The following is a 9,471-nucleotide window of genomic DNA, read 5'->3' on the forward strand; positions in this document are numbered from 1 at the left end:
CGTTCTCACTCCTCCTGCCCTATGTAGCTTCTGTTCCTAGAGTCTCCCAAATCTGTGCTGGATTTGGGGGTCTCTGATTATTAATGAAGGGGGCACAACATCCTACCATCATTAAATGTAAAATGTATACCTCTGCTACAGAACGTGCCATACAGGATACCATGCCATATAAAATCTGCAGCAGATAATCCACTCGGCATTACTATCCTGATTGCTATTTAAGTTTTTTGAAATAATGGGTGGCATCTGTGTGAGAGCTGTAACACTCCCTATAACAGCACTTTGTCTTTAGAACTGTAGTCTGGCTCTGTAGTCTAAACATCCCCTAAAATAGCTGTTATATAACACTTTGAAACAGTTTGAGACATCGTTATCAAGGAGACTGTATACTGTAAGTGACTGTGGTATGTTTAGTGGTGCAGTGTGGAGATGTGCTGCAAAGAGCTGCAAGACTTGATGGCAAATTCTGCAGCGATAAATCAAGGCCTGGAGAGGTCATTGTGAGGGCGCGTTCACACGTTCGGCTATCGTCGCGTTCATAACGCGACGCTAGCGCACAGTGGGCGGGGCTCGGGCCGATCGTATATGCGTTTCTCGGGAAACGCATGCGATTAATAACCCGATCGCATGCGTTTCTCTGGAAACGCATATGCGATCGCCCCAAACTCCGTCCCCTGTGCGCTAGCGGCGCGTTATGAACGCGGCGCTAGCGGAACGTGTGAACGCGCCCTGAGCGTTCATTACACAACGCTAGCGCACAGGGGGTGGGCTTAGTCTTGATCGCATATGTGTTTCCCGGGAAATGCATGCGATCGATAACCTAATTGCATGCGTTTCTCTGGAAAAGCATATGCGAGGCCCACCCTCTGTGCGCTAACGTCAATTAATGAACGCTTCACTAGCAGAAAGTGTGACCGCGGCCTAAGGTTCTATACCTGATGGAAAAGGATAATCACCTGTGAAGAGTCCTGGATGGAGAATGGAGAAGCTAATACAGGGAAAGGCGGCAGCAACTACCACTGATTTATATATTTATAGCTGATCTATTTTTATAAGCCACATATTCAATGCTGGTATACATTTATGTGTGTGATGTATTAAAATTTCTGGTATATATTTATGTCCGTGTTATGTTCATTGCTGATATATTTGCGTTATAATCACTGCAGGCACATATTTATGTGTATGTGTGTATACATAGACATTAGATAGATATGAGACACATATGTAGATAGATTGGAGGATAGATAAAGATATGAAAGCATTTTCAAGCTAAAAAGACTTTGAGAAGGTAAAACGTTGCGCTGTAATACTTTCGGTGGAATAAATTTATGCTTCATGACTGATTTTGTTGCTGTCTGTAGGTAAGACCAGACCAGCCGTCTAGAAGCCTGCACCCTATATGCTTTTACATGTGCTGATCCAAAAGGCTTTATTTTTGTGTTGATACATCTATATAGATATTACAGTAACAGATAATAACAATGTTTGGCTATGACTGTATGATAAGACACAGAACTTTATTAAGCTCGTTTTTGGTGCAGTAGCAGCAGGTTACAGGTTATAAACACTGGATCACCTCTTCCTACATGGAATGTATTGTGCATCTGAACAATGGCCTCCATTCTTGTGCGCTGGAGTCATCCGCAGTCACTTACGGAGCAGCATTCCATAGTGTGGCTCATCATTATCCTCTGTCTCAGTCCTCATGTTTCCTCCCTTAGTCAGACGCAGTTCACGTTCATTGAGCCTATGATGGATACTTACACTCATGGAGATTAATATCTTAACAATATACTAGTAGCTGAGACATGTCCATTGTCTGTACATAAACTCTGACTAAAAGTGTGTGCCCTGGACTAGAAGTTAATGGGACTCATTTACTAAGGGTCCGTGCACGCATTTTTGTCGGGTTTCCCAACGATTTCGCCGTGTTTCACCGCATTTAACAGGTGTTTTTGGCGCACAAGATTGGATTTTGGCGCATCGGCGCAAACCGCGGGATTTCACATCGCAAATTGTGTCGCAAGACATGCACTTACATGCACCAGGAAGAAGAAGGTGAACTCCGGGGACCTGAGCGGGGAAGTAACACATGCAGGATATTGGGCGCAGGATCTTAGTGACTCCCCGCACAGCGCATTATACACGGACAATGCACTTACATGCACCAGGAAGAAGAAGGTGAACTCCGGGGACCTGAGCGGGGAAGCGACACATGCAGGATATCGGGCGCAGGATCTTAGTGACTCCCCACACAGCGCATTATACACGGACAATGCACTTACATGCAACAGGAAGAAGAAGGTGAACTCTGGGGACCTGAGCGGGGAAGCGACACATGCAGGATATCGGGTGCAGGATCTTAGTGACTCCCCGCACAGAGCATTATACATGGACAATGCACTTACATGCAACAGGAAGAAGAAGGTGAACTCCGGGGACCTGAGCGGGGAAGTAACACATGCAGGATATCGGGCGCACGATCTTAGTGACTCCCTGCACAGCGCATTATACATGGACAATGCACTTGCATGCACCAGGAAGAAGAAGGTGAACTCCGGGGACCTGAGCGGGGAAGTGACACATGCAGGATATCAGGCGCACGATCTTAGTGACTCCCCGCACAGCGCATTATACACGGACAATGCACTTACATGCACCAGGAAGAAGAAGGTGAACTCCGGGGACCTGAGCGGGGAAGCGACACATGCAGGATATCAGGCGCACGATGATGGTGAATCGCGCCGGACTTCATCTTTGTCGGACCGTCCAGATCGGGGATCACTTCAGGACCGGCTAAGTAAATGTGCCCCATTGTACTCTTATTGAGACACAATTGTTTGAATTTCTAGGCCCAAAGCCTAAAGTTTCATGACTGACATCTTCCAAAATAACATAATGACATATAGTGGATGATGGTAGGAAGACACCGGCCCATATGAGGGTCCGAATAGAGTAAACCAGACCTATCAGTAATACATAACGGTTTGGGGGCCTGTGCAGATATGTTATTGGTGCCCAATACAGACCCTGTAATACAGTGTTACCATGGAGACCACTTAAAGGGGTATTCCGGGAATATGAACGTCTGACACAAAAACCCATGATGATATAAATAAATGAATACAACAATACTCAATGTCATTAGTCACAAAACAGAGCTAAAATAATTTGATTTTATGATTTACAAAGTTTATGGCCTCTCTAAAGTAGGTGGAGTTATCACTAAGATGGCTGCCACTGGTAACTACAAGTTCCATGATCCTTTAGTTCTCAGTAACTCCTCCTACCACTTATGCTCTGCTCCCAGTGATGATATAACAGACTTGCTTGCTCTGTTACCATAGTAATGATGTGTAACTGCCATCACCACAACACTGACCATACTGGATGCACTGCAACCAACCAACAACAGCCAAACCTAGTGGTGATCACATGACCTTCCCAGGCAGGTGATGGACATGTGATGTGAACATGTGACCAGCGGCCATCTTCTGTTCTGCAACGGACCGCGCGGAGGAAATTAGCGGACTGATTAAAGGGCCAGTAGCATTTTAATTCTTCATTACAGTCTATGTCACCAGCATTTTCTGCTAAGCGGAGCAAAATTTTAAATAACAACTAATTACATATTAGCTTATATTTTGAGTGCCCATTTGTAAATGAATTATGCTGATTCCTGAAATTCCCCTTTAAGTCTACATATTAGAAAATGTCTGACCTATATTGCCCTATAGAGTCCATAACTTTCATAAATGACTGGAACTTTCTCTCTTTTGGTGTATGCTTTTTTTTTTGCCCCAGTGACAATTGGAGTTTCCAAAAATGTTGCTATAATTGGACCAAGTATTATCAATAAAGCTTCATTACATAAAACTTACAGCTGAATATTGCAGTCTGGGACTATAGTAACATCCAGAGACTTCACCAGAGGTCAGAGAAGTCTGTCTGTAACTAGGGGTCATCTGTAAGTCAGGTGTCCTTAAGTAGGGGACCCCCTGTACATCACTTATCAATGTTGACTTGTCCCCAGCAATGGAGAAGGTTCCTCAGAGCTGGGGATGGCTGATTCCCTTCACAAAGGTAACTGATTCATCTCTCCATTTGTTATTCATTTTCCTCACAGAAACTCATTAGAGCCGCGCAGGAAGGACGCGTGGCCTCAGACATCAGGCTTTGAAGCCTCAGAAATATCTTTTTCATGTCTATTATCCATGGATTTGTTTTTTCTCTTTTGTTTAGTTTGACTCCCATCTTTCAGACCTGATGCCTGAGGGAATGGAATAAAAATAGGACTTGATATTACTGGAGGATCAGACTACACAGGGTTTATTTGTTGTCTGTTACCATGGAGATGCATAGGACCTAAATAAATGTGGTCACATCCACCTCAGGCCTTCCATCTGCGCTACTAGTATCTGTAACTGGCACGAAAGAGACAATGGTTATGTTCAGTTTTAGTGCAAATTTTTGGAAATTTTGTTCTAGACAACAATTGAGATTGGATTGTTAATATAGCAGAATTGTCTTCTATGAAGATCCTTACTTGATAGGGAAGCTGGTCACAGGTTGTATCAGTTAGGAGCGAGCATCAGGGATCCGCAATCTGTGGGGAAGCTGTCAGAGATTTTCTAACAGCGCCACCAAAGGAAAATGGAAGAATTACACAATACTCATTCACAACAATAAAACAGGAAGGCTCCTCCAGACTAGACAATTACCAGAACTAATCAGTCTGTGGAGCTTGAAAGACAGATGATCTGCAGTACTAAGACATGGCCACTACACAGGGACTGGAGCTGTTTGATTCCATCTCTAAATAATGTATAGGAGGCAGCCTGAAATAGATGATGGGATGGAGTGTCGGTAGTCAGACCCCGAGTGATCATATTGTGAAGAACTAAGCAGAGGCCATTAATATCAAATACCCATAATGATATTGATATAAATATTCAGTATATACAGTAGTGGATAATAATATAGGCAGTTTGGGGGGTAACCCAGGGCCCATGGCCACCCGAACCACCCACCAAATTGTATACTGAGAAGGATCTTCACCCATTAAATCGTTGTACATCTGTAATTGCTCTCACTACACAGGTACATATATACATTTCAGGACGTTTAAAGGTCCTCCAAAGGTCTTGCAACCACAAATTAAAAGCAGGCAAAAGGGACACATCCCCCATTCCCCAAGAAGCTGATTCTAGAACCAGATGTAGGAAGCGATTTCAAGACTTGTTGGGTCTATAATAATATTCATAAGTATATACCAGTGATGGAAAACCTTTTAGACACCTTTTGAGTGCCCAAAACCCACATATTTTTTGCAAAGCGCCAATGCGACAATTTAGGCAGTAACTTATGACTCCCTGCTGTGTCACAGGTTTAAATCGTATAGGCACCCGAGGACACTAATACAGTAGAAAGAAGGAGAAGTTTGGATTATCATTGTAGCTTCATTCCAGGGTCCTGGGCTGCCTGGGACTGCGAGAGGCCTTGAGTCTTGTTAGGCGAACACATCGCTTGGGTGAAGACCTTGGTGCCCATATAGAGGGCTCTGAGTGCCACTTCTGGCAACTGTGCCATAGCTTCGCCACCACTGGTATATACTAAGCTCTTACTAGCTGATGTCTACTAGAAGATTTAGTGCTCAAAATATCTTGTATTTCGGGCGACTTAGAAAATCCAGGAGCGCAAATAATTAAAAAATACCAAATTCTTGAAACCTTGTTTTGGATTATGAAATGAAATCTAGAGCTACAATGTGTGAACACGGCCTTACTGCTTTGGCCACAAGCATTGGCTCAATGCTACTACAGGCGGTCCCCTACTTAAGAACACTCGACTTACATATGACCCCTAGTTACAAACTGACCTCTGGTAATTGGTAATTTTCTGTGCTGTAGCCCCAGGCTACAATAAACAGCTATAACAGTTATCACAGGCGTCTGTAATTAAGCTTTATTGTTAATCTTGATTCTTATGACAACCCAACATTTTTAAAATCCAATTGTCACAGAGACCAAAAAAAGTTCTGGCTGGGGTTACAATGATAAAATATACAGTTCCGACTTACATACAAATTCAACTTAAGAACAAACCTACAGACCCAATCTTGTATGTAACCCGGGGACTGACCATCCTACTCACAACACGTTGTCTATCTGCTGTGATGTGTAGGAGTCAAACAGTGAGTGGAGTGAACTCAGGACCAAATGGTCAGATTTGTTCAGTCTGGAAATCCAAATGTGCAGCCAAACTGAGCGCAGATGTGATTGTTTGGTGACTGTAACAAATGGTCAAAGTCAGGTTGTCAGAGAGGGATAGATATGTTTATCTACAATATTGTGGTTAATTATTAGCATGTATTTCACATAGGAAGCCATATCATAAGCCGGGAGTCCAGGAGTGCATGCATCCGGCTGGCTACAGCGTCAGCACCAAACATAGAGGAAAAAAAGGCATTCAAAGAATTGTCCGATATTTGTACCCAAGCGGTACCTGCGCTGTTTGCATGTAATGCTAAGTTACTAAAATATCTTTCTATAGCCTGTGTGATGTATTGCGGCCATGGCTGATGAGATTGCATTTTCTCACTTTACACTTCTGCTTTTGGGCTCCTGTTCCTGAACCCAGGGGAGAGATGTGCCAGGAGAATAGCCAGCATGAGCCAGCGTGTTACTGCTCACTGGGGGATTCTTCTATGCGCCTAAGTTGTTTTAAAAGAGACGTTCCTGTTGTTGTTTTTTTAGCTTTTTTTATGCTACAGCAAATATAAAACTGTAAAAATGCATGGAAAGGTTGACAGTCGTAGGATGATGGTGATGGATTTATTCTGCGAATACTAAACCATTATGAGCAGTTTTTGATGAAGTCCATTTGTCTTTGGAGCTCCCATAAATTAGCATTTGTTTTTTCTCTATTCACATGAGCATATTTATTCCATAAAATACGGACTGCATGACCATTGTATTTTTCAGACTGAACAGGGTCCTCAGACATGGACATGTGGAATCACAGTCATGTATGACAGTAGGACTCCCTAGGCTCTATGGGGCACATTTACTTTCGCTGTGCATTGCCCGATGAGAATGCCTGCGATTCACAACGACCGTGCGCCTGTTTTCCAGCAGGTGTCTCTTCCCCGCTGAGGTCCGCCGGAGTTCACCTTCTTGTTCCTGGTGCATGTAAGTGTCTTGCGACACAATTTTAAAGTTAAATCCCACGCTCAGTCCGAATCCGTCGGATCGTCCTACAGCCTGCCCACAATTTCAGTCGTATGAAAATCTGCACGATTGCGGCAAAATCCGACCGAGTGCGACACAATCCCCTTCTAAATAGCTGTGACAGCGGCTCAAATCTCAAAAAGTTTCTAAAAGCCGCTGAAAGTGCGATCTGTGGGACCCTTAGTAATAAGCCCTAATATCTCTGTAGCTCCTAGTTCCTGTAGTGCTCAGTACAGGATGACCATGTATCATATATAACTATGATGCCAGGAGTCGAGTTGTCAGGCCTGTGTTTGAAAGTTTGGGCCAGTGTGGTAAATACAACCATCATATGAACCGTATTTTGTGCACTGAATATCCACCCTAAAAAAGAACCATTGAACATTTGTGTTCTGTTCTGTATCTTACATGAGTCCTCTGTTTGTAATCTGTATTTTTTTGTATCAGAATCCATGGTGATTTACATTATCAACAAAGTGACCCTATGACGCCAGACAGACAGTGCGACTCATAGGTATGTCATGATTAAGGGCGTGCGTTCCCGCTCGAAACGCTTATACTCACTTCTATGGATTGGTTATGATGTAACCCAAATAAAGGTAATTGATGTTGGGTACCTGGCGGGACCGTGATTATATTCTTCATATTCTACATGCCTTGGCAGGTAGGTGGCCCGTGCCGGATTTGACACATGTGGCATAACATGGGAAGGTGAGCTGGTGTTTCACTTAGTGCGACTCCACTGCAGAATGTCAGTTGCGATTTGCAACAGGGCAGGCACCAAACAGTTGCTACTGCGGTGTTAAGCAGCAAGGAGGGAAGCACAACTTTTGCATTCCAGAGGTAGAATACTGCACCCTGTTGCCCCGTTCTTTGAACTGATGGCACACTAAAGCCTCGTGCACACGAACAAGACACGGTGCGGTGAGTACACATCATCTTACCGCACCATGAACAAGCACAGAAAAATATTGCACTTGTCCTGTATATCACTGTGCTACAACGGCAGCCGCTCCCTTCTCTATGGAGAGGGGAGGGATGGGAAGCGCTTACTTCTCCTCTCTCCTGCGCGTGGCTCTATGCTCACCTAGGTAACAGTCTGAGCGGGCACACATTTGTGTGCAAGGAGCCAAAGCGCTGTTTCCCATCTCCGATTTGGCTTCCGTTTTGCATTTTCCGTAAAAAAAACCCAAACAGTTGTACAAGCCGTGATTTAGCTGCAATTCCCAGCGCAGAGCCCTTTCTGCCCCCTAGGCTACAGTGGTGGGGAGGGAGCGGTAGCGGGCCACGTATTGGGGCTGCACACTAGCTATAGCCTGCACCTGGTTCCAACACAGGCTAAGGTGCAGTTCATGGCGTAGAAATGAACTGGGTGCACGATGCGCCTGGAAGTTGCGCCCATGCGGCTCATATCTTTCAGGAGGTCGGAGCCTCGGATGCCGGGTGGACGGGGCTTGGATCATACGCATGCGTTTCATTGGAAACACATATACGTTTTAGCCAAACCACCTCCCTCTTGCGTTTTGGATACAACAAAAAACGCCACGTGGGAAACCACCCTGAGGCTCAACAAACGGGCAACACATTGATTGCAAAATCTCTGTTTTGTGGCCTTTTTTTTATTTTTATCAATTAAATACAAAGTTTCATGTGAGATTCCACTACTTTTTATTTTAAGACTCATAGATTGGAATTTAATAAACCCTGCGAGCGGCGCATCAGCCTAAAAATACCTACCGGGAGAAGGCGGTGGTTGCATTGGGTGAGGCCAGTTACGCCACAAAACCAATATAAAGTGACCTCACGCTATATGGGCAAGTACTGATAACAACCCAATGAAACCTCCTTTGTCAGCAGCAGGCGACTACCTCTGCAGATGCTTATCCCGAAAATAACTTTTATTTAAGAGTCAGCGCAGCAGAGATTGCAATCTGCTGAAACCACAATACAAGTCGCCCTGTGTTCTCGCCCAGGGAGGATACATGAGCTTTTCTTTTAATCTAATTAAAACACAAGACTTCCCCCAGCAGGACCCTGTGCCCCTTTGCCCTGGTATAATGTACAGGGGGGGGATCACTGACCCTAGATTACCGCAGGAGATTCCTTACACTGGAGGATTAGATGAATAGAACTGCACACAGCAGGAAGGAGGAGAAGAGGAAGAGAGGAGGGGGGGGGGGGGTGTTGGTTGCTGCAGGGAGATATAATAAAAATCCTCAGAGCACAGCAGGAGAGCTGA

This window comes from Engystomops pustulosus, chromosome 11 (assembly GCF_040894005.1).
Source record: "Engystomops pustulosus chromosome 11, aEngPut4.maternal, whole genome shotgun sequence".
In the NCBI taxonomy this organism is placed as follows: Eukaryota; Metazoa; Chordata; class Amphibia; order Anura; family Leptodactylidae; genus Engystomops; species Engystomops pustulosus.